Below are 26,900 nucleotides of genomic sequence, written 5' to 3'. Positions count from 1 at the left end.
ATTTTTAAAAATGAGCGCGTTAATAGCTTGCGGTGACGTCGCGGCTTGTGATTGGTCGCGTGGGCGCGACCAATCACAAGCCGCTACGTCTTTGAAAGCCATTAACGCGCTCATTTTTAAAAATGAGCGCGTTAATAGCTTGCGGTGACGTCGCGGCTTGTGATTGGTCGCGTGGCCGCGACCAATCACAAGCCGCTACGTCTTTGAAAGCCATTAACGCGCTCATTTTTAAAAATGAACGCGTTAATAGCTTGCGAAGACGTCGCGGCTTGTGATTGGTCGCGTGGCGGTCACATGGGCGGCCCGCGACCAATCAGAAGCCGGGACGTGATTCTCAGGTCCTAAAAGCGCTGATTTTGAACAACGAAGCCTGCCGGTTACCCGCGCTGAGTCCAGGGGCCGCCGGAGAGGTAAATATATCAATATTTTTTATTTTAATTCTTTATTTTACACATCTCTATGTATCCGATACCGATACCCGATACCACAAAAGTATCGGATCTCGGTATCGGAATTCCGATACCGCAAGTATCGGCCGATACCCGATACTTGCGGTATCGGAATGCTCAACACTACTTTTGAGACCTCTAGGTATTAGAGTGTCTAGTTCAAATATCCATCTATTCTCTGCAAGGGACATTTGTTTAACCCCTTTCTACCATCAGATGCACTATGCCGTTTGTGTGACCTGGGACCTAATTCCCATGCACGGGACAGTACGTCACCACCAATCAGCCGTGCTCACGGAGGAAGCGCGGCCGGGTGTCAGCTGATTATCACAGCAGACATCCGGCACTATGTGCCAGGAGCGGTTGCGGACCGTTCCCGGCACTCTAACCCCAGAAACACTGCGATCAAACAAGATCGCAGCATTGCGGTGGCATAGGGAAGCATCGCGCAGGGAGGGGGCTCCCAATGTGTTTCCTTGGGACTCTCAGAACAACACAATGTGATTGCGTTGTTCCGAGGGTCTCCTCCCTGCGGGCCCCGGAACCAAGATGGCAGCGGGGTCTTTTTGGGTCCTGTAGGGAGGTGGTTTGTCAGTGCCTGCTGAGAGCAAGCATCGGCAAGCCTCCAGCACTGCCTGTCAGATCGCTGTTCTGACACAGTGCTCTGCAAAGTGTCAGAGCAGCGATCTGACTTTATACAGTGATGTCCCACACTGGGACAAAGTAAAAAAGTAAAAAACAAACAAAATTAACATGTGTAAAAATATTTTTACAAAAATTCCTAAATAAAGGGAAAAAAATGAATAAATATTTTTCCAAAAAATACATTTCTTTATGTAAATAAAAAGAAAAAAACAATAAAATTAGACATATTTAGTATCGCCGCGTCCGAAATGACCCGACCTATAAAACTGTTCCACTAGTTAACCCCTTCAGTGAAAATAAAATAAAAAACGAGGCAAAAAACAATGATTTATCATCATACCGCCGAACAAAAAGTGGAATAACACGCAATCAAAAAGACGGATATAATTAAACATGGTATCGCTGAAAACGTAATCTTGTCCCGCATAATACAAGCCACCATACAGCATCATCAGCAAAAAAATGAAAAAGTTATAGCTCTCAGAATAAAGCAATGCAAAAATGCAAAAATAATAATTTTTTTTAATATAAAATAGTTTTTATTGTTTAAAAGCGCCAAAACATAAAACAAATATAAATGAGGTATCGCTGTAATTGTACTAACCTGAAGAATAAAACTGCCTTATCAATTTCACCAAACGTGGAACGGTATAAAAGCCCCCCGCAAAAGAAATTAATAAATTGCTGTTTTTTGTTCATTCTGCCTCCCATAAATCGTAATAAAAAGTGATAAAAAAAAGTTAGGTGCCCGAAAATGTTACCAATAAAAACATCAACTCGTCCTGCAAAAAACAAGACCTCAAATGACTCTGTGGGACAAAATATAGAAAAATTATAGTTCTCAAAATGTGGTGATGCAAAAAGCGTCTTTTAGTGTGTGACAGCTGCCAAGCAAAACAACGCTATAAAACCCACTATAAATAGTAAATCAAACCCCCCTTTATAATCCCCCTTAGTTAGGGAAAAATAATAAAATAAAAAAGTATTTTTTTCTATTTTCCCATTAGGGTTAGGGCTAGGGTTAAAGTTAGGGTTAGGGTTGGGGCTAAAGTTAGGGTTAGGGTTGGGGCTAAAGTTTGGGTTAGGGTTGGGGCTAGAGATGAGGTTAGGGTTTGGATTATGTTTATGGTTGGGAATAGTGTTGGGATTAGGGTTAGGAAGGTGGTTAATGTTATGGTTAGGGTAGGGATTAGGGATGTGTTGGGGATAGGACTGTGTTGGGGTTAGGGGTGTGATTAGGGTTGGAATTAGGGTTAGGGGCCAGTTCGGGTTAGGGGTGTGGTTAGGGGTGTGTTCGGGTTGGAGTTAGAATTGGCGGTTTCAATGTTTAGGCACACCAGGAGCTCTGCAAACGCGACATGGCATCCAATCTCAATTCCAGCCAATTCTGCGTTGAAAAAGTAAAACTGTGCTCCTTCACTTCCGAGCTCTGCCATGCGCCCAGACAGTGGTTTACCCCCACATATAGGGTCTCAGCGTACTCAAGACAAATTGGACACGTTTTTTGGTGCAATTTCTCCTGTTACCCTTGGGAAAATAAAAATTTGAGGGCTAAAAAAATCAAATTATTTTTTGTTTTCACAGCTCTGTGTTATAATCTTTAGTGAAGTGCTTGGGCGTTCATAGTTCTCACAACACATCTAGATAAGTTCCTTGGGGGATCTAGTTTCCAAAATGGGGTCACTTGTGGGGGTTTCTACTGTTTAGGCACATCAGTGGCTCTGCAAACGCAACATGACGCCAGCAGACCATTCCATCAAAGTTTGAGTTAAAAAACACCACTACTTCCCTTCCGAGACCCGACATGTTCCCAAACAGTAGTTTTCTCCCACATATGGGGTATCAGCGTACTCAGGACAAATTGCACAACAACTTTTGCTGTCTAATTTCTCCTGTTACCCTTGGGAAAATACAAAACTGGGGGCTAAAATATTTTTGTGGAAAAAAATTATTTTTTATTTTCACGGCTCTGCGTTATAAACTCTAGTGAAACACTTGGGGGTTCAAAGTTCTCACAACACATCTAGATAAATTCCTTGGGGGGGTCTAGTTTCCAATATGGGGTCACTTGTGGGGGGTTTCTACTGTTTAGGTAAATCAGGGGCTCTCCAAACACGACATGGCCTCCTATCTCAATTCCATCCAATTTTGCATTGAAAAGTCAAACGGCACTTCTTGCCTTCCGAGCTCTTCCATGCGCCCCAACAGTGGTTTATCCCCACATATGGGGTATATGCTACTCAGGACAAAATGTACAACAACTGTTGGGGTCCAATTTCTCCTGTTACCTTTGGTAAAATAAAACATATTGGACCTGAAATAAAAAAAATTGAAAAAAAGTTAAATGTTCATTTTTTTTTAAACATTCCAAAAATTCCTGTGAAGCACCTGAAGGGTTAATAAACTTCTTGAATATGGTTTTGAGCACCTTGAGGGGTGCAGTTTTTAGAATGGTGTCACACTTGGTTATTTTCTATCATATAGACCCCTCAAAGTGACTTCAAATGTGATGTGGTCCCTAAAAAAATGGTGTTGTAAAAATGAGAAATCGCTGGTGATCTTTTAGCCCTTATAACTTCCTAACAAAAAGATGTTGTTCCAAAATTGCGCTGCTGTAAAGTAGACATGTGAGAAATGTTACTTATTATGTATTTTGTGTGATAAATCCGTATGATTAAAGGGCATGAAAATTTAAATTTGGAAAATTGCGAAATTTTCAAAAATTTTTGCCAAATTTCTTTTTTTCACAAATAAACACAGGTAATATCAAAGAAATGTTACCACTAACATGAAGTACAATATGTCCCGAGAAAAGTATATCATAATCACTGGGATCCGTTGAAGCGTTCCAGAGTTATAACCTCATGAAGGGACAGTGGTCAGAATTGTAAAAATTGGCCCGGTCATTAACGTGCAAACCACCCTTGGGGGTAACGAAAGGGGTTAAATTGTTTTCCTGTCTGCAATGTTTTGCATGTCTTACACTTGCTGCAGGGGTAAAATCCTCTGCGGACTTGTAAGAAGCGTGAAAGAGGACTTACTGAGGGATTGGTGATTGTGGGGGCTATTAGATTGCCCAAATTTCTAGCTTTCTTGTAAATACATTTGGGATGAGCTGATAAACGATCTCCCTTGATTTTGTCTTCTTTTAGATGATCTACAATAACAAATTGTATTGTGGTACCATGTTAGCCAGAAAAATCGATATGAATACTTTTCTGCCCAATGATGACAGAAGTATTCTAGGAGTGATACCTTTATTGGCGAACCAGAAAATAATTAGTAATCTTGTTTGAAGAAGGAGCCACTGTGCTCTGAAAGCTGCAAACATATTATTTTCTGGTTCGCCAATAAAGGTATCACTCCTAGAATACTTCTGTCATCATTGGGCAGAAAAATATTCACATCGTCTTCTTTTAGGACACTCCAATATACTTCCACTATATTCCTTAAAATATGGCAATTTGCATTGTATTGGAAAATGATAGGGATATCTTCCCTAATGTTAGGGTCTCTCATTTTTTTTTTTATTTTGGAGTAAATTTATCCTCGGTATGTTTTCCACTAGTTCTTTTGTTTGCATCAATTGACGTTTGTCATACCCTTTGTTGATAAATTTCTGTGTCAGAAAATCAGCCTCCTTATTAAAGTCGTGGGTCTTAGAACAATTCCTATGTGCCCGTATGTATTGACTCTTTGGGATGTTAATAAGACAGCTGGGGAGATGGCAACTGTCCATTGAGATGTAATTGTTACAATCAGTTGGTTTATGGTATGTTTGGGTCTGAATAGTTCCTTCCTCTACAAAAATGTTCAGATCCAGAAAATTAATTGATTCTGTACTCATGGTTGCCGAAAAGTTTTTTTAAAATATCATTTTTATTTATTTAAGCAATAAAATCAGTTAAAAGTTTAGGTCCACCTGACCAGATGAAAATTATATTGTCAATAAAACGATTCCAGAGGACCAGGTTCGCCGGTAGTTCACACCCAAATAGTCAATACATACAGGCACATAGGAATTGTTCTAAGACCCGCGACTTTAATAAGGAGGCTGATTTTCTGACACAGAAATTTATCAACAAAGGGTACGACAAACGTCAATTGATGCAAACAAAAGAACTAGTGGAAAACATACCGAGGATAAATTTACTCCAAAATAAAAAAAAAAAAAATGAGAGACCCTAACATTAGGGAAGATATCCCTATCATTTTCCAATACAATGCAAATTGCCATATTTTAAGGAATATAGTGGAAAAACATTGGAGTGTCCTAAAAGAAGACAAAATCATGGGAGATCGTTTTTCAGCTCATCCCAAATGTATTTACAAGAAAGCTATCACCAATCCCTCAATAAGTCTTCTTTCACGCTTCTTACAAGTCCGTAGAGGATTTTACCCCTGCCACAAGTGTAAAACATACAAAACATTGCAAACAGGAAAACAATTTAATATTTCAAACGGAACCACAGAATTCACCATTAGGGATTGCATTGCATGCAATACTTCAGTAGTTATTTATTCATTAAAATGCCCTTGCGGTAAACATTATGTGGGACGTACCAAGCGCCCACTTAATGTTAGAATCAGTGAGCACTTGCGCACTGGTCTCCATATTGTTAAAAGGGACTGGAAAAAAGGAAAATACATTAAACAAATGTCCCTTGCAGAGAATAGATGGATATTTGAACTAGACACTAATACCTAGAGGTCTCAAAAGTGAAGTAGAACTCTTAGCCTTCACTGACTAAATTCTATGTCACATGACACACTCTGAAGATAAAAGACAGCTCCGTCAATCAATGAAACATCCCTGATGAAGGAATCCGAGCTTCCCAAAACACGTAGGAATTAGTCCACATAGAGCTCTGTACATTGTCACGTGCCTGGTCACGTGATTTCTGACGTCACGCTAGGTCCTGCACGCTCACCGCGCGCTGCCGGCTTCTAACACGAGTGCTCCATGCTTGCACAAGGGCCTACCAGAGAAGCAAGAGGGCATCTGTCACCGGCCAGGACAGCGCTCCAGAAGACTTCCTGAACTCCAACCACTAACGTTTCTGCGGAACCCTCTCCCTCCTCCGGGACTATCTAGAGATCGAACACTGGATTATTCTCTCATCTCTGCTATATAAGGTAACCCATGAATCACTAACTGGAGCTTTGATACCTTAGTATAACTTCATGTGCATAACTCTATGAATGAACTCTATGATTTTTATTTTCGAAAATAATATACACCTGTTTTTATGGGATGTTTCATTCTCCAATTATCTACATATATTTCTTCTTCATTCCCCACCTATCAGGCTCAGGGACTATAATATACACCTGTTTATATGGGATATGTGTTCTTTCTCCACATATATTTCATGTTCATTCCCCACCTATCAGGCTCAGGGAATATAATATACACCTGTTTATATGGGATATGTGTTCATTCTTCTATTCTCTACATATATTTCATCTTCATTCCCCACCTATCAGGCTCAGGGAATATAATATACACCTGTTTATATGGGATATATGTTCATTCCTCTATTATCTACATATATTTCATGTTCATTCCCCACCTATCAGGCACAGGGAATATAATATACACCTGTTTATATGGGATATGTGTTCATTCTCCTATTATCTACATATATTTCATCTTCATTCCCCACCTATCAGGCTCAGGGAATATAATATACACCTGTTTATGTGGGATATGTGTTCATTCTCCTATTCTCTACATATATTTCATGTTCATTCCCCACCTATCAGGCTCAGGGAATATAATATACACCTGTTTATATGGGATATGTGTTCATTCTCCTATTCTCTACATATATTTCATGTTCATTCCCCACCTATCAGGCACAGAGAATATAATATACACCTGTTTATTTGAGATATGTGTTCATTCTCCTATTATCTACATATATTTCATGTTCATTCCCCACCTATCAGGCACAGGGAATATAATATACACCTGTTTATATGGGATATGTGTTCATTCTCCTATTCTCTACATATATTTCATGTTCATTCCCCACCTATCAGGATCAGGGAATATAATATAAACCTGTTTATATGGGATATGTGATCATTCTCCTATTCTCTACACATATTTCATGTTCATTCCCCACCTATAAAGCTCAGGGAATATAATATACACCTGTTTATATGGGATATGTGTTCATTCCTCTATTATCTACACATATTTCATGTTCATTCCCCACCTATAAAGCTCAGGGAATATAATATACACCTGTTTATATGGGATATGTGTTCATTCCTCTATTCTCTACACATATTTCATGTTCATTCCCCACCTATCAGGCTCAGGGAATATAATATACACCTGTTTATATGGGATATGTGTTCATTCCTCTATTATCTACACATATTTCATGTTCATTCCCCACCTATTAGGCTCAGGGAATATAATATACACCTATTTATATGGGATATGTGTTCATTCTCCTGTTATCTACATATATTTCATGTTCATTCCCCACCTATTAGGCTCAGGGAATATAATATACACCTATTTATATGGGATATGTGTTCATTCCTCTATTATCTACACATATTTTATGTTCATTCCCCACCTATCAGGCTCAGGGAATATAATATACACCTGTTTATATGGGATATGTGTTCATTCTCCTATTCTCTACATATATTTCATGTTCATTCCCCACCTATAAAGCTCAGGGAATATAATATACACCTGTTTATATGGGATATGTGTTCATTCTCCTATTCCCTACATATATTTCATGTTCATTCCCCACCTATAAAGCTCAGGGAATATAATATATACCTTTTTTACGGGATCTATGTTGATTTCCTAATTTTTTTTTACATATAATTTATGTTCAGTTCATATCCAAGATGCATAAGAAATCTATAACTCCTCTCCATCTCTTTGGACCTATAAGTTATTATGTTCATTCTTTTTATTTATTCCTTTTCTTCATTCTTTTTAGTACGTCCCGCAGATTCATTCCAGGTACATTTTGATCACTGTCATACAACCTTTCACAGTTATCAAAATAAAAAAGATAATAAATAACCCCCCCCTTATCACCCCCATAGGTAGGAAAATAATAAAATAAAGAAAATATATTTTTATTTTTCTAATAGGGTTAGAATTAGGGTTGGGGTTAGAATTAGGCTCTGTGCACACGGTGTGGATTGGCCGCTGCGGATTCGTAGCAGTTTTCCATCACGTTTACAGTACCATGTAAACCTATGGAAAACCAAATCCGCTGTGCCCATGGTGCGGAAAATACCGCGCGGAAACACTGCGTTGTATTTTCCGCAGCATGTCAATTCTTTGTGCAGATTCCGCAGCGTTTTACACCTGTTCCTCAATAGGAATCCGCACAGAAAACATTGTAAATCCGCAAGTAAAATGCAGTGCGTTTTACCTGCGGATTTTTCAAAAACTGCTGAAAAATCCGCACATGAATCCGCAATGTGGGCACTTAGGGTTACAGTTGGAACTAGAGTTAGGTTTGGGATTAGGGTTAGGGGTGTGTTGGGGTTAGTGTTGGAGTTAGAATTGGGGGGTTTCCACTGTTTAGGCACATCAGGGGCTCTCCAAACGAGACATGGCGCCACCATTGATTCCAGCCAATCTTGCATTCAAAAAGTCAAATGGTGCTCCCTCCCTTCCGAGCCCCGACGTGCGCCCAAACAGTGGTTTACCCAAACATGGGGCATAAGTGTAGTCAGGAAAAATTGAACAACAACTTTGGGGGTCTAATTTTTCCTGTTACCCTTGGGGGAAAAAATGTGGACTAATTATTTTTGTGGGGAAAAAAAATGATTTGGTATTTTCACGGCTCTGCGTTATAAACTGTAGTGAAACACTTTGGGCTTCATGGTGCTCTCCACACATCTAGATAAGCTCTTTGTGGAGTCTAGTTTCCAAAATGGGGTCACTTGTGGGGGGTTTCTACTGTTTAGGTACATCAGGATCTCTGCAATTCTGCATTGAAAAAGTCAAATGGTGCTCCTTCCCTTCCATGCCTTGCCGTGCGCCCAAACAGTGGTTTACCCCCACATATATGGTATCGGCGTATTCAGGAGAAATTGCACAACAAACTTTGTAGTTCATTTTCTCTTTTTACATTGTGAAAATAAAAAAAATTGATTCTGAAGTAAAATGTTTGCAACAAAAAAGTTAAATGTTCATTTTTTCCTTCCACATTGTTTCAGTTCCCGTGAAGCACGTAAAGGGTTAATAAACTTCTTGAATGTGGTTTTGAGCACCTTGAGGAGTGTAGTTTTTAGAATGGCATTAAGTTTGGGTATTTTCTGTCATGTACACCCCTCAAAGTGACTTTAAATGTGAGATGGTCCCTAAAAAATTTTTCATTAACAATTTTGTGTGACATATCTTTCTGATTTAAGGGCATAAAAATTTAGTTTGAAAATTGCAAAATTTTAAAAATTGTATCCATATTTTCATTTTTTTTAATAATCGCAAGTAATATCGAAGAAATGTTACCACTATCATGAAGTAGAATATGTCACGAAAAACAATCTCAGAATAAGCGGGATCCGTTGAAGTGTTCCAGAGTTATAACCTCATAAAGTGACAGTGGTCAGAATAGTAAAAATTGGCTCTGTCATTAAGTCCCAAATTGGTTCTGTCACTAAGGGGTTAATTAAACAGTCTGAGAAAAGCTTGTTGGGGCATTAATGACACTGGCTGTTTGATCTCTATCAAGGTGTGTAAATGTTGTGTTTTCTTGCAAAATCTTTAGGTGATGTGTGCAGCGCCCCAGAGACCTGGTCGTTGCAGTATGACACTCTGCCACTAAGGGGAGTGATTGTACGTCCGATGGCACTAAAGGAGTTCTCCTGACCAGGTATCACCAGAACACTTTACACTTCACACTCCGGCCACTAGGGGGAGCAAAAGGCTTTATTTATTGGGCCACTCCTCACTGGTAAAACTAGGGGTCGGGGAGGAAGTTAGTCAGAAGCTGACTGGGTTGGATTCAGGCAACATCCCGTGGCAGGGGGTGTTGCTGGGAGAGGACACAGGGGGGGTCCCTGTCAGGCGTGGGAACCTGGCAGGTGCCTAGCGAACAGAACGTAACGGAACCGCGCCTGCACTACCTTGCGGCGGTATCCTAAGAAAGAGACACGAAGGGAAGGATATTGTGGAACAGTGTAAACGAGATCAAGCAAAAAGGAGTACCAGTAGGAGTCGTGCCGTGAGACCGAGGCAACATCCTACTGAGGCGAGTAGCCGGTGGCCCGAACACCGTGGGATTCACTGACTCTAGGCCTTACTTCGAACTCCGCAGGACAGTTAATTATAGGTTGGCTGTCTACCTTAAATTTCCTACGAAGACATAGGGGGCAACAGTGGGAGAGGGGCGTCTCTAGGGTCCCGGAAGACCTCCAGGCTTTCCCGTCATACGGGTGCGTCCTAGCCATAACATATCTGGGGGACGAGAAACTAGCAATATCTGGAACTAAAGAAAGAGCTGTAGAGAACGACGAACGAGAACAGCAATTGTGAGGACTATTCCGAATGCTCAGCAGGGTAGGACTACAACACACAGGCGCTAGTGGTAGGCAACGATTTCCATCTGCGAAGGAAACTCTGGAAGTGCCCATCGGACAGGCTGGTCTCAGATAGCCCTGTTAAGTGTGCTCTGGATTGTGGATCCTGAAGTCTTCAGTAAAGAGGTAAAGAGACTGCAACCCTGTGTCCTCGTTATTGGCTGCATCTCACACCATCACCATCCACCTTACTGGGAAGCCCTGGGGACATACTTCACCTGTGGGAAGGTATACCATCCAGCTGCCATTCCATCACCCCAGCGGACCCCACAGCAGCGTCGGTCACCCTGACCGAACACCACAGGTGGCGTCACGAATCCCTGACAGACTGTACCACCTTTATTGGACGCCCCTTAGCAGGGTCGTGGACCGGGTCTAGCCACCGTGACAGCCTCAGAACCGAACCAGAGAGGCCCAGTGCCGAGAACTCGTGGCCCTGTGTCTGGGGGCGCTCCAATGTGCATGTCATGATATCTTGCAGAAATTTTCCTGACAAAAAACAGACATTTCAGCCAGAAATCCGCATGCGTTTTTTTCGCGCTTTTTCATGCGTTTTTGTGCGTTTTTCTCAAATGCATAGAATAGCGGGAAAAACACAGAAAATCCGCAAAATTAATGAACATTCTGCTTTTTTTTACAGCGATGCGTTTTTTAACGGAAAAAAGCGCATCATGTGCACAAAACATGCAGAATGCATTCTAAATGATAGGATGCATAATGTATGCGGTTTTCATAGCGTTTTTACCGTGAAAAAAACCTGAAAAAACCTGAAAGTGTGCACATACCCTTAAAAAAATCCAGAAGTATTTACATAAATAGCCACAATAATAGGTCTGCAATACTGTAGATCTTTTTCCTCCTACAGACTATTTTATTAGGTCACAGCTGTGTTTCTATGGCAATCTTGGGGCATCCTACATCATTCCCTATAGCCCAAATAGCTAATAAAGAATTTCTATTAACCCCCGTTATTTCATATCCCAACAATAATGTTGATTACAATAATGCTATAACACCCTCCTCTGGTTGCCTCTCCACATCCTCATCAGAAGGGTCCGACGCGTCACAAAGTCCCGATAGGCAAAATAAGGCACACAAAAAAAATGGCAAAAGTCGCATGCTCCTTCAGAGGTTATCAGCCGGTCTAGCTCCACCCACTCCAGAAATGTCGGAGCTGGGACTGGTTGGAATACAGTAAAAGTCAAATTCGGCAAAACTGAACAATCAGTGCTGTGTGTAATTATTTTTTTTTTACAAAAACTGACAATACATATATGCATACATTTATAATTGCTATGCCACTAGATTGGAATCTAGGAGGAGCTCCAGGAATTAACTCCATTCTGGAAGTTTCAGTCATGACTCTGAGCCGTCTAGATTAGATTTGATCCTATGAGGACATTACTCCAGCAACTCCATTCTAGTCATGTCAGCTATGAACTGTACAGAATAGAGGCTACAAGGAAAAACTCCGCTCACTGTTTGAAAAACTCAATTCTAGTCGCCTCAGCACCAAACTACAGAATAGAGGCCAGCCTAGACAGTTCATAATGTCTTATCCTGCTTCCACCTTCTAATGCTCTTTCTGCTACTCCTCGTTGCTGGCGACGTATCCCCAAATCCTGGCCCTCCTCAACACATCCCCACACTCATTTTGAACACCCTACCACGATCCTCTACATGTTTTCTCAATGATGATAACCTCATACCCACTCATCCAGCCCCCGGTCCCCTTAGCTGGCGCACTATGGAGCGCACGCTCTGCCTGCAACAAACTGCCGTTTATTCATGACCTCTTTATCACCAACAAACTCTCCTTCCTTGCCGTCACTGAAACCTGGCTCACTACCTCTGACTCAGCCTCTCCAGCTGCACTTTCCTATGGCGGATTCCACCTCTCACACCCCTCGCCCCAGCAACAAACTCGGTGGAGGAGTTGGCTTGCTCCTGTCTGATACCTGCTCCTTTACCCCAATTCCACTACCACCCTCCGCTACTCTTCCCTCGTTTGAGGTGCACTCCGTCCACATCTACTCCCCCTCCAACCTCCAGCTGGCCTTCATATGCCACCCTCCAGAACTAGCCATCTCCACCTTTCTCGACCACTTCACCACCTGGATATTTCATTTCCTTTCTGCTGACATCCTCACTATCATGATGGTCTACTTCAACATCCCCATTGATGCTTCCACCCCAGCTGCCTCTAAACTATCACTCACTGCCTCCTTTGTCCTCACTCAATGGTCCTCTGCGGCCACTCACAAAGATGCTGGACCTTATCTCCAAACGCCTCTGTTCCCTTACTAATCTCACTAACTAACCCCTCCCCCTGTCTGTCCACAACCTACTGACATTCTCTTCTCTCTCCTCTCCTAGTGTGCAACCCCTTCTCCACAAACTCACTCACCCTCACAGAAATCTAACACCTCAATTTACAATAACTCTGAGTCCCTTCTCCCTCTAACAGACATAGCTTCCCTTCATGACAAAGATACTGACAAGGGCCAACAGCCCGAAACACCGTGTCTGCGAATTGAGATACTAATTTGGCTTTTATCCTAAGTCATATTGCATGACTCGTTTAAAGGGTTGATTGTGACTTGTAGGATCGCTACTTCCAACAGGTGGCGCTACAGAGTTTGAGTCCTCTTTTTCTCAGAAGAGGCAATTTGCATATTATGTTTCCCAGAGGAGCATTGCACGGCGAATAAGCCTCCTTACCTTGACAAGCCAGAGATGGTATGTCACTCTCCATAAGGAGAAACGATACCCTCTTAGACCCCAGTCCAGAGCCTCTCACCTAGCCAAATCAGTTCTCATGCTTCGCACTGACGAGGGCCAACAACCCGAAACACCATGTCTGCGAATTGAGATACTAATTTGGCTTTTATCCTAAGTCATATTGCACGACTCGTTTAAAGGGTTGATTGTGACTTGTAGGATCGCTACTTCCAACAGGTGGCGCTACAGAGTTTAAGTCCTCTTTTTCTCAGAAGAGGCAATTTGCACAGATACTGCTATCACTTTTTATAACACCACAATGACAGCAACACTTGACTCAGCTGCCCCCTCATGCATAGCAAAACTTGTACAATCAACAGGCAGCCCTTGCTGACCAGCCTGACCACAGAACTGAGGCGGGCTTCCAGGGTCACTGAGCAGAGATTGAAGCGATCCTGCTCTGCCGAGCACTTCATCGCATACAAGCAGTCCCTTGCCAGCTTTAAGTCCACGGTCACATAAACTTCTCATCTCTCATATTCTCCCTGTCCCACAACCCTAAACAGCTTTTCAACACTTTCAATTCTCTACTACGTCCCCCAGCACCTCCCCCCTCTCCTCTCATTTCTGCTGAAGACTTTGCCTCTTTAAGCAGAAGATTGATACCATCAGAGAAAGCTTTGGCCCGCAGCCCCCAATACCCCTCTTAGCTGCTCGACACTGTTCCTCCAAAACCAGCTTCTCCTCCATGACAGAAGATGTGCTCTCCACCCTCCTGTCAAGATCGCATCTCACCACTTGCACGCTTGACCCGCTCCCATCCCAGCTCATCCCTAACCTCGCCAGTCTTCATCCCAATCCTAACACACCTTATCAATCTCTCACTCAAATTCCCCTCATCCTTCAAGCATGCCTCGATCACACCCATCCTCAAAAAGCCCTCCCTTGACCCATCCTCTGTGTTTAGCTATCACCCAATATCTCTTCTCCCTTATGCCTCAAAACTACTTGAACTGCATGTCCATCTTGAACTGTCCTCCTTCCTTTCCTCCTGCTCCCTCTTTGTCCGGTTGCAATCTGGCTTCCTACCGCATCACTCATCTGATACTGCCCTAACTAAAGTCACCAACGACCTACTAACTGCCAAGAGAAAGCAACACTACTCTGTCCTCCTTCTCCTGGACCAGTGTTCTGCCTTCGATACTGTCGACCATTCCCTCCTGCTACAGATTCTTTCATCTCTTGGCATCACAAACTTGGCTCTATCCTGGATCTCGTCATATCTAACAGACCGAACATTCAGTGTCTCCCTCTCCCACACCACCTCCTCACCTCGCCCCCTGTCTGTCAGTGTTCCCCAAGGCTCAGTCCTAGGGCCCCTGCTCTTCTCCATCTACACCTTCGGCCTGGGACAGCTCATAGAATCCCACAGTTTGCAGTATCATCTCTACGCCGATGACAAGCAGATCTACCGATCTGGACCCGACCTCACATCCTTACCAAAATTCCACAATGTCTGCTATTTCAGCTTTCTTTTCTGCTTGCTTTCAAAAACTGAACATGGACAAAATTCATCATCTGTTCCCATCTCAATCTGCCCCTCCACGAGACCTATCCATCAATGTCAATGGCTGCTCACTTTCCCCAGTCCTGCATGCTCGGTAACTCGGGGTGATCCTCGATTCTGCCCTCTCTTTCAAGCTTCATATCCAAGCCCTTGCCTCCTCCTTTTGACTTAAACTCAGTAATATTTTCCGGATCCGTGCATTCCTTGACCATGAAACCACAAAAACACTGCTGCACGCCCTCATCATCTCCCGCCTTGATTACTGCAACCTCCTATTCTCTGGCCTCCCTCTAGGACTCTGGCACCTTTCCAATCCATCCTACACTCTACTGCCTGACTAATCCAATTAGACACAACCACAGACGCACCAACCTCAATTACATAATGATCAATATAAAAATAGTAATAATAATGTGTGCCAAGTGCTAGTGATTAGTGCCTCTGTGGAGAAAAGTTGTGGAACAACCACTATATACGAGAGAAAATGAACACAGCCAATATATAGACGTACCCAGAGAAAGTGACCAAGACAAGGAGAGATATAAAGAATGCCTTTATTATAACTGATTGGCAAATAAAATAATATAACAATTTGTGCACATCACAGGACAAGAGAAATATATTAACATCATTAATTAAAAACTAGTAAAAGAAGATGGTAGAGGCTGACCCGATTATATATATATCTTATAAATCCAAGGTAGTGAAATCCCAAGAGAAATGATAAAAAATACAGAACTTAGCAATATATCAACCAAATAGTAAATTGTGCAAATAGCAATATATAAAGTGCGGGGTGTCAAGTTTTAAGTCCACTACTACAGTTAGGGCCAGAAATATTTGGACAGTGACACAAGTTTTGTTATTTTAGCTGTTTACAAAAACATGTTCAGAAATACAATTATATATATAATATGGGCTGAAAGTGCACACTCCCAGCTGCAATATGATAGTTTCCACATCCAAATCGGAGAAAGGGTTTAGGAATCATAGCTCTGTAATGCATAGCGTCCTCTTTTTCAAGGGACCAAAAGTAATTGGACAATGGACTCTAAGGGCTGCAATTAACTCTGAAGGCGTCTCCCTCGTTAACCTGTAATCAATGAAGTAGTTAAAAGGTCAGGGGTGGATTCCAGGTGTGTGGTTTTGCATTTGGAAGCTGTTGCTGTTAGCAGACAACATGCGGTCAAAGGAACTCTCAATTGAGGTGAAGCAGAACATCCTGAGGCTGAAAAAAAAGAAAAAATCCATCAGAGAGATAGCAGACATGCTTGGAGTAGCAAAATCAACAGTTGGGTACATTCTGAGAAAAAAGGAATTGACTGGTGAGCTTGGGAACTCAAAAAGGCCTGGGCGTCCACGGATGACAACAGTGGTGGATGATCGCCGCATACTTAATTTGGTGAAGGAGAACCCGTTCACAACATCAACTGAAGTCCAGAACACTCTCAGTGAAGTAGGTGTATCTGTCTCTAAGTCAACAGTAAAGAGAAGACTCCATGACAGTAAATACAAAGGGTTCACATCTAGATGCAAACCATTCATCAATACCAAAAATAGACAGGCCAGAGTTAAATTTGCAGAAAAACACCTCAAGAAGCCAGCTCAGTTCTGGAAAAGTATTCTATGGACAGATGAGACAAAGATCAACCTGTACCAGAATGATGGGAAGAAAAAAGTTTGGAGAAGAAAGGGAACGGCACATGATCCAAGGCACACCACATCCTCTGTAAAACATGGTGGAGGCAACGTGATGGCATGGGCATGCATGGCTTTCAATGGCACTGGGTCACTTGTGTTTATTGATGACATAAGAGCAGACAAGAGTAGCCGGATGAATTCTGAAGTGTACCGGGATATACTTTCAGCCCAGATTCAGCCAAATGCTGCAAAGTTGATTGGACGGCGCTTCATAGTACAGATGGACAATGACCCCAAGCATACAGCCAAAGCTACCCAGGAATTCATGAGTGCCAAAAAGTGGAACATTCTGCAATGGCCAAGTCAATCTCCAGATCTAAACCTGTTAAATATTAATTATTCTTATTTTTATTCTGTACCGAGCACATGGTTTCTTGCTGACACTATCTAAAGCTATTTCTGTGTATGTAGCTCGGAGTATAAGTTAACTCCATATACAGGGAACACGTGATCTGTAGAAATCATATAAATAACGTCTCTAAGGAGGGTGGGGGGCTTTTGTCACGTGGGACGGTCACCTCCCTTCCTTCACCATCATTCTCCATGGACATGGGACAAGACACGAGGAACAACAGCTGTTAGCTACTCCATGCTATGATGACTTCAGACTTCACACAGACAGATGACTTCTACCATTCAGGACCTTGGAAAGATGAGTAACAAGAAAAGCGCTGATATCTACACATGGACAATCTATTTTTATGTTTTCTGCAATTTGGTTTTTCTGTGGACTAGTCAATAAACCACTATACTTTCTTCAGAAAATCATGACATTTTTCTTTTAAGAATAACGCACCTGGTTAAGTCTTGATTAGATATTTTTGCACAATAACGATTTTTAACATTGGCCTAGCCAGCCAGTTTTGATTTTTTGTGCTATTTTTGCGTGAATTTCCTTCTTCTTGCACACGGGGGAAGACAGAAGAGTTCCGCTAGATTGTGCAAGTATTCAGGAATTCCACTTCAAAATTTCAAGTCACAAAGAACTCATACAAGAACCTACGAATTACGAAGACTTTAACAGGTGTCAGACGGATTGACAGCAAGCACTGGTAGTGCTGAAGATAGATCTGCTAAAAATAGCCTTGCTGAAGTCCGGAGCCCAGCGTTGTAAAAGCAAAGGGATTACAAGCTGAGATTTCAAGGTAAGACAAATGGATTTGATTAATTCATATGCTAAATCAAGTCAGATAGAATTTGTAAGTTTGTACGGATCTAGCTTAGAAATATTTTGGTCTAATTTATTTGCAGAATAGCGAATTCGAATTTGAAATTAGATTCTAAGCTAATGTTTAAGAAAAAAGAAAAAGAGCAACTGAAAAATATTTTACATATGGTTTATGTATTTAACGAGTTTGTGACAGAGAAGTCCAAAAAAGACAGTGTAGAAAGAATTTCTAAGGAAACTAATGATGTTCCCAAGATTGACTGTAATGAGAAGAGTGAGGAAGATGTGACACACGTGTGTGTGGCCGCCCAAGGTGACATTGACGTGTCACAAGATGAAAAACAAGATGGAGGAAGCGTAGGAGAAACTGACAAAGATGATCTACGAGGGACAGATGTACCATTGCCATTAAAAATAGACGACTCAGAGGCCCAACAGCTCCAACTTAAATCTAGGAAAATCCTGCTAAAATTATGCAAAACCATTCCTGCATATGATGACAAAATCCATGTGTGCAGAAATTCAGAGATATTTGAAAGCTTTGCTGATAAGTTTGATTTGACTAATCAGGAGAAAAATAATTTGTTTAAAATTTGGATTCCGGGACATTTTATGAGAAGATTTTCATTAGAAATGCAGAAGGAGGAGTATGAAAATATGACTGATGTAGAAAGATTAAGAATTTTGATTTTCTGTGGATTAAAAGAAAATTATCCAGATCTTGATATTCTTCTAAAATTGAAGATTGGCCAGAAAGATTGTACTTTTACATTCATGTCCATTTTTGAAAGGACTTATAAATTGGTCTGTACGAATTTGAATCAACAATCCATGATAAATTGTTTTGTAAACAAATTTAAATTCTTAAATCCTGTATCTCGTATAATTGCTTCACAGAAAAATTCCTTATACGAATGCGCAAAATCCCTTGATTTTTCTAGAAAACATGAGAATCTTGAAAGGAAAACAAATCACCCTAAGTTTTTGAAACCAGGCAGAATTCAATCTTATCAAAAGCCAAAATCAAAATCTCCAAAACTGATCCAAAATCAAATCTATGAAGTACGAAGAAAATTACATATTTGCTATAAACCCTATGAAAAGATTCAGGAGTCTATTAAAGAAGTTCCTCTGAAAGATTTAAAATCTGAAGGGTCAGATCTGTCTGTAAAGATGGCGGAGACTGACAGACGGAAGCAGGTGAGTATCCCAGGGGGAGCTCAGCTGAACACTCCATTATCACAGCAGCTCTTCAAAGAGTCCATAGGGTTAAAACTGACCTTACTAAATAAAGCATTTCAGATAATCGACAGAGAGTTACATTTTGGGATAGGAATTGGCTAAATATGTAATTATATTACATGATGAGTTATACAATGTATTATTTATTAATATGTAATTATTTTATTCAATATAATTCTGCAGTTATATATATTAATATAGTATACAGTAAATACTGTAGCATATTTGTATAAGTAGAGATTATATTAACTGTATTTTTATATGTATAGTGAAATAATTAAAATTTACTCCAGTAATAATATGTAGAATTACAATTAAATACATTTATTAAATATATACATATGTATAAGATATCTAAATTATTTTGTTTTGAAATAAATATGAAATTAACCTTTATCTTTCATTTTCCCTTAGAATTTTACTTTCAAAGCGAGGATTGAACAAAAAATACCTGTTTCATGAATTTATGTCTTATTCACACAGGAAGCTATATTAACTGCATGATATATATATATATTTAACACTTAAAAATAAATAATATATCTAACAACCTAAAAAAATGTGTGTACTACATGTTTTTCTGTAACATTATGTTTTTTCCACTGCATGGTGCATGACGTGACAGCTGTGAGTTAAGGAATATCATATAGCCTTGTTTTTTAACTTTAGGAATTTCCCTCAGCCTATACATGCAAATGGATTCCTGTACCGAAATAGCGTTGGAACATTCAACTCGGGTTTCTTGTAAATGAGTCCAGTCCTTTCTATAGGTTAAAACATAGTGTTAGATAATATTTGGGGAATATTCAAAGGAATATTAGAATACTAAATTTAATAGATTACAATGCGCATTGATTGATAATTAGGATACAATATTTTGGGTTAATATACATGTTTTTTATTCTTTGTATGTGAAATGTATTGTGAACGTCTATGTGTGTCACAGTTTGAGTGACAGGTAACAGAGAATATGGGCAGCTGCTAAGAGTGAACCTAATGCTAAGTGTGTAATGTAAGAGTGACCAGAGCGTGGTATGTGGAATGTGGAATGTGTATGCACAGTTTGACTGAGTCCTCATGATTTATGGTATGTTTGAAAGAAAAGAAAAAAAAAAAAAACAACTTTGTGTTTAATAAATAATAAGATTCAGTTAAATTATTAGAATATTAAGATATATTTAAATATTATTATTCAACATATATTTCTTTAGTGATTATTAGTGAATAAGTACAATAACATTTTCCAAATTATAATTTTTTTCATATTCAGTGTTTTTTTATGGTTACATAGATGAGTACACATCTTCAAACAAATATATGGCACAAGTTGATATGACAGTTATAAAAATAATGATTTTTCACTTGGGTTTTTACAAATTAATTTTTTCATAAAATAATATTTTTTGATATTAAGGGGGAAATGTGTTTTTGATCTTGATCACATCATCACATTTCATCAATACCTCTTCTTTACACATTTTAATAAAGAAATATTAATAAGGTATTATTGGGTATAATAACAATAAATATAAATGTCATTTTTTTTTCCTCAATTAAGGGTATTATATGCAAAGTTGCATAATTTCAATATTTTGGTAATCCAAGGTTATGACAACATCTACATGAGGAAAATATTAAGGAAATGTGTTACTGAGAAATAATCTCAACATTTGTCATCAACATATAAAGGTCTTATTCTTATTTTTTATTCTCATTTTTGTTTTTAATTTTTCATTTTTTTCATCAACAAATGAAGGCCTTATTTTAATTTTTAATTTTTAATTTTTTCTTAAATTTTTATTTTTCATTTTTATTTTTCATCAAGGAAAAATCAATATTTAATAGAGTAATGTCTACAAGCATATTGCTTTATCAAATATAGTGATCATATGGTTTCATTATATAAGAAATGTTTCAATTCTAAGTTAAATACAACAATTCTTTCACTCATTCATTCATTCATATATATATTCTTATTTTGGTTCATGGCTATACATACTTACATATTATTGGTCTACTGAACATAAATTAATAAAGTTTTAATACTAAATATCAGCACTTGTTACATAAAAGACATACTGACATCTATGGGTTCAAAAAGAAATTACACCTATGACATAAAAATGTCCAATCACATGAAGAATATGGTAAATAATATATCATTTATTATTATTATTTTATTTTCCAAATATAAATTCCATTTTAATATCATTTAATAATTGTGTGGATATTATTGATTGCTATGGTACGCTGTGATATTATAAGTTAGGGAAATTACCAGATTTGGTATAGAACAGGGAATGAAGACTTCAATCAAGATACCGGAGATACGTTAATAAAGACTTTTCATTTTTCTAAATTCAATTGATTCTTAAAAGTTGCAAGAAGAAAAGCCGTTATCCAGAAGTTCCACAAGGTAACAATGCTATGATTTCTGAGTAATAATAGACTGTGTCAAATACAATTCATGTCACTACTGACAACAACTACAGCATCCATCACTGACAACTGAGTACAGTATCAAAGATGAACTGTGTTATTACGTTCTTATCACGATCCAGTGGTTTCCTATCACCTATAAGACTTCCATGAAAGCTGGTGAACACTCAGGTAATTGTCAGGCCGCTACAACCCTGACATGTGTCCTGTGCACTAAGGACTGGTTATGGTGCTATATTTGGCAAGGAAGAGTCAATGTAACCCTTGCTGTGCTGACCAAAGACGTCACACCTGTTCCAACACCAGCGTGGATGATTTGAGGATTCCAATTGATTTCCGAGGCGAGCCAACGTAAGTCCAGGTCTCTAAAGGTGACACTGCACAGATATTAAAGCTACATTTCATCTATGAACTTTGTTTTCTTATCAACATTTGAATTTATGGACTTTGACACATGACACACGGTCTCTACATATCTACATGCTATCATCTATTTCAAAAGACTTATATTAAAGAAGAAGAACCAAGATGAAGACCAGATGACATCAGATGACATCAGACCTGAGATGCTTCAAGTAGATATAGGGAAGTATAATTATATAATTTTATATGAATATTAGTCACGGCTTACCATAACATGAATTTACATGTCATTATATTATTGAGAACATATAACATTATTATTATTGATATTATTTATTACATCATTTTGCCAAAGAAGAAAGAAGATTTTATTAATATTTTAATTTGAGGGTTCCAATCAATGTCTGTCACCCTCAAAAGGGGGAATTGTTAAATATTAATTATTCTTATTTTTATTCTGTACCGAGCACATGGTTTCTTGCTGACACTATCTAAAGCTATTTCTGTGTATGTAGCTCAGAGTATAAGTTAACTCCATATACAGGGAACACGTGATCTGTAGAAATCATATAAATAACGTCTCTAAGGAGGGTGGGGGGCTTTTGTCACGTGGGACGGTCACCTCCCTTCCTTCACCATCATTCTCCATGGACATGGGACAAGACACGAGGAACAACAGCTGTTAGCTACTCCATGCTATGATGACTTCAGACTTCACACAGACAGATGACTTCTACCATTCAGGACCTTGGAAAGATGAGTAACAAGAAAAGCGCTGATATCTACACATGGACAATCTATTTTTATGTTTTCTGCAATTTGGTTTTTCTGTGGACTAGTCAATAAACCACTATACTTTCTTCAGAAAATCATGACATTTTTCTTTTAAGAATAACGCACCTGGTTAAGTCTTGATTAGATATTTTTGCACAATAACTATTTTTAACAAAACCCAATTGAGCATGCATTTCACTTGCTCAAATTTAGACTTAAGACGGAAAGACCCACAAACAAGCAAGACCTGAAGGCTGCGGCTGTAAAGGCCTGGCAAAGCATTAAGAAGGAGGAAACCCAGCGTTTGGTGATGTCCATGGGTTCCAGACTTAAGGCAGTGATTGCCTCCAAAGGATTTGCAACAAAATATTGAAAATAAAAATATTTTGTTTGGGTTATGTTTATTTGTCCAATTACTTTTGACCTCCTAAAATGTGGAGTGTTTGTAAAGAAATGTGTACAATTCCTACATTTTCTATCAGATATTTTTGTTCAACCCTTCAAATTAAACGTTACAATCTGCACTTGAATTCTGTTGTAGAGGTTTCATTTCAAATCCAATGTGGTGGCATGCAGAGCCCAACTCGCGAAAATTGTGTCACTGTCCAAATATATCTGGCCCTAACTGTATATCTCAAACTACATAGATGGTAAATTGTGCAAATAGCAATATATAAAGTGCAGAGTGCCAAATTTTTAGGGCCACTAGTGTATATCAACGTACATAAATAATGGTATATCTCAAATTGTACCTCACAATATGCTTCAAAATATATAGTTAGATGGTGTATGTATATACACATTCATATATATATATATAAATATATATATATATATATATATATGGCCAAAACAAATGTGACTCCTAAAAATGTGAGTGAAAAAAAGAAATGCAAAACCGTATAAAAAACGATTGTAAGGTGCAAAATAATCAAGTGCTAACACCTACCAATATATATCTGTAAAAAACCGCCTATAATATACAATATACTACGGTGTAAAAGAAAGAACCGTGTGGTAGTGTAGGATTATAAAATATGTAAAGAGACCAAACTAGAACATAAATGTGCAAAATCACAAAAAAGTGGGGCCTATCAATGAGTATGTTGAGACACTTAGGTATAATACCAATACCAAATTGTAAGGTGCAAAAATATCAAGTGCTAACACCTGCCAATGTATATCTATAAAAACCGACTATAATATATAATGTAATAAGGTGCAAGAAAGTAAAGAGCAGTGTGGTAGCACAGAATTATAATATATGTAAAGTGACCAAGTACATAAATGTTCACTATATCGCACAGAAGTGGGGCCTATCAATAAGTATGTGGAGACTCTTAGGTATAATACCAATACCAAAACACCGAGTGTCCAGGTGCCCTAATTAATGCACTGCAATGTGCAGCCTACTCTAACGGGGAGATACAGCAAGGGCCCCGCATCAAAACAATCTATGTGCACGGAATAGAAACAACTTGGGATGTATCCGCACTATACCTTAATATGAGGGTCAGCCAGGTCCTGTAAGCGCACCCCGACGCGCGTTTCGGAACTTAGATATATACTTGAGATATACCATTATTTATGTAGGTTGATATACACTAGTGGCCCTAAAAATTTGGCACTCTGCACTTTATATATTGCTATTTGCACAATTTACCATCTATGTAGTTTGAGATATAGTAGTGGACTTAAAACTTGACACCCCGCACTTTATATATTGCTATTTGCACAATTTACTATTTGGTTGATATATTGCTAAGTTCTGTATTTTTTATCATTTCTCTTGGGATTTCACTACCTTGGATTTATAAGATATATATATAATCGGGTCAGCCTCTACCATCTTCTTTTACTAGTTTTTAATTAATGATGTTAATATATTTCTCTTGTCCTGTGATGTGCACAAATTGTTATATTATTTTATTTGCCAATCAGTTATAATAAAGGCATTCTTTATATCTCTCCTTGTCTTGGTCACTTTCTCTGGGTACGTCTATATATTGGCTGTGTTCATTTTCTCCTGCCTGACTAATCCACCTGTCTCCCCGTTATTCCCCAGCCTCTCCTGTTTGCCAAGCCTTTCACTGGCTTCCTATTGTCCAGAGGCTTCAGTTCAAAACCCTAACTATGACATACAAAGCCATCCACAACCTGTCTCCTCCATACATCTGTGACATGGTCTCCCGGTACTTACCCACACACAACCTTTGATCCTCTCAAGATCTCCTTCTCTACTCCCCTATTATCTCTTCTTCCCACAACTGCATACAAGACTTCTCCTATGCCTTCCCATACTCTGGAACTCTCTACCCCAACACATCAGACTCTCGCCTACCACGGAAACCTTCAAAAAGAACCTGAAGATCCACCTCTTCTGACAAGCCTACAGCCTGCAGTGATCCTTTGTCTGCTGAACCGCCGCATGACCAGCTCTACCCTCTCCTACTGTATCCTCACTCATCCCCTGTGGATTGTGAGCCCTCGCGGGCAGGGTCCTCCTTCTGTACTTGTGTGTGCCTTGTTTTGCTCATGCTTATTGTGCTTGTCTATATCTGCCCCTTTCACATGTAAAGCACCGTGGAATAAATGGCGTTATAAAAATGTATTATAATCTACTATATAATTGTCTAAGGGTCAGTTCCGTCTTTGTCTGTCTGTCACAGAAATCCCAAGTCGCTGATTGGTCGCGGCCAAACAGCCACGACCAATCAGCGATGGGCACAGTCCAGCAGCGAAATGGCCGCTCCATACTCCCCTCCAGTCAGCACTCACACAGGGTCAATAGCAGCGTTAATGGGCCGCGTTATGCCGCGGTGTAGCGCACTCCGTTAACGCTGCTATTAACCCTTTGTGACCAACATTTTACAATTGAGGCTGCCTATGCAGCATCAATAATAAAAAGATCTAATGTTAAAAATAATTAAAACAAATTAAGAATCATTATATTCTCACCTTTCGGCGCCTTTCCCGCTCCTCGCGAAGCTCCGGTCCATGCATTGCGGTCTCGCGAGATGATGATGTAGCGGTCTTGCAAGACTGCTACATCATCATCTCGCGAAACCGCAATGAATTCTTGGGACTGGAGCGTCGCGTGGAGCATCGCTGAATGCCTGGGCTGTATCCGGGGGCCGTCTGAGGGTAAGAATATAATGATTTTTTTATATTTTTTTTAACAGTGATATGGTGCCCGCATTGCTATATACTACGTGGGCTGTGTTATATACTACGTCGGCTGTGCAATATACTGCATGGCTGTGCAATATACTACGTGGGCTGTGCAACATACTACGTGGCTGTGCAACATACTACGTGGCTGTGCAACATACTACGTGGCTGTGCAACATACTACGTGGCTGTGCAACATTCTACGTGGCTGTGCAACATACTACGTGGGCTGTGCAATATACTACGTGGGCTGTGCAATATACTACTTGGCTGTGCAACATACTACGTGGCTGTGCAACATACTACGTGGCTGTGCAACACTACGTGGCTGCAACATACTACGTGGCTGTGCAACATACTACATGGCTATGCAACATACTACGTGGGCTGTGCAATATACTATGTGGCTGTGCAATATACTACGTGGACTGTGCAACATACTACATGGCTGTGCAATATGTTACGTGGTTGTGCTATATACTACGTGGGCTGTGTTATATACTACGTGGCTGTGCTATATACTACGTCGCCGGCCATGAACAATCAGCGACAGGCGCAGTCCGGCCGCAAATTTGCGTGGGATTTGAACCACGCTTTGCTAATTGGTCGTACCCAGCCAGCCGAATCCTGTGTATTCATTGTATTATTCTAAAATCTTCATAAATAAACTACATACATATTTTAGAATACCCGATGCATTAGAATCGGGCCACCATCTAGTATTAAATAATTAGTAAATCAGCTAGAATGGAGTTGCTAAAAGGAGGTCCTCAAAAAATCCACTCCGATCTAGACTGCTCAATGGTGAATCAACTAGAATGGAGTTGCTATAGTGAGGTCCTCAAAAAATCCACTAGGATCCAATGTTATAAATTATGAGGACTCTGTTGCTGCGCTCTGTTATGTTTCTCCCTGTGAAGCTCCGCTCAGTCTTTGAAAAACTCGATTTCAGTCACCTCAGCATCAAACTGTGGAGGCTACAGTGAGTTCCTCAAAAAATCCACTCCGATCTAGACGCTTCATTAATGAATCAGCTAGAATGGAGTTGACAAAATGAGGTCCTCAAAAAATCCACTCCGATCTA

At 39.7% G+C, this 26,900-nt stretch overlaps 1 long non-coding RNA gene across 1 annotated transcript in view; it reads left to right on the top strand.

Moving 5' to 3' along the window:
- Positions 1 to 26,900, top strand: part of LOC138665518 (uncharacterized) — a 163,267-nt gene that overhangs the window by 68,821 nt on the left and 67,546 nt on the right. The window contains exon 3 of the long non-coding RNA XR_011318483.1: positions 6,071 to 6,230. This is a non-coding gene — a long non-coding RNA (uncharacterized lncRNA). The remainder of the gene's footprint in view (positions 1 to 6,070; positions 6,231 to 26,900) is intronic.

This window comes from Ranitomeya imitator, chromosome 2, assembly GCF_032444005.1.
Source record: "Ranitomeya imitator isolate aRanImi1 chromosome 2, aRanImi1.pri, whole genome shotgun sequence".
In the NCBI taxonomy this organism is placed as follows: Eukaryota; Metazoa; Chordata; class Amphibia; order Anura; family Dendrobatidae; genus Ranitomeya; species Ranitomeya imitator.
The sequence above is the reverse complement of the archived record's forward strand: the minus strand, read 5'-3'. Positions and strand labels throughout refer to the sequence as shown.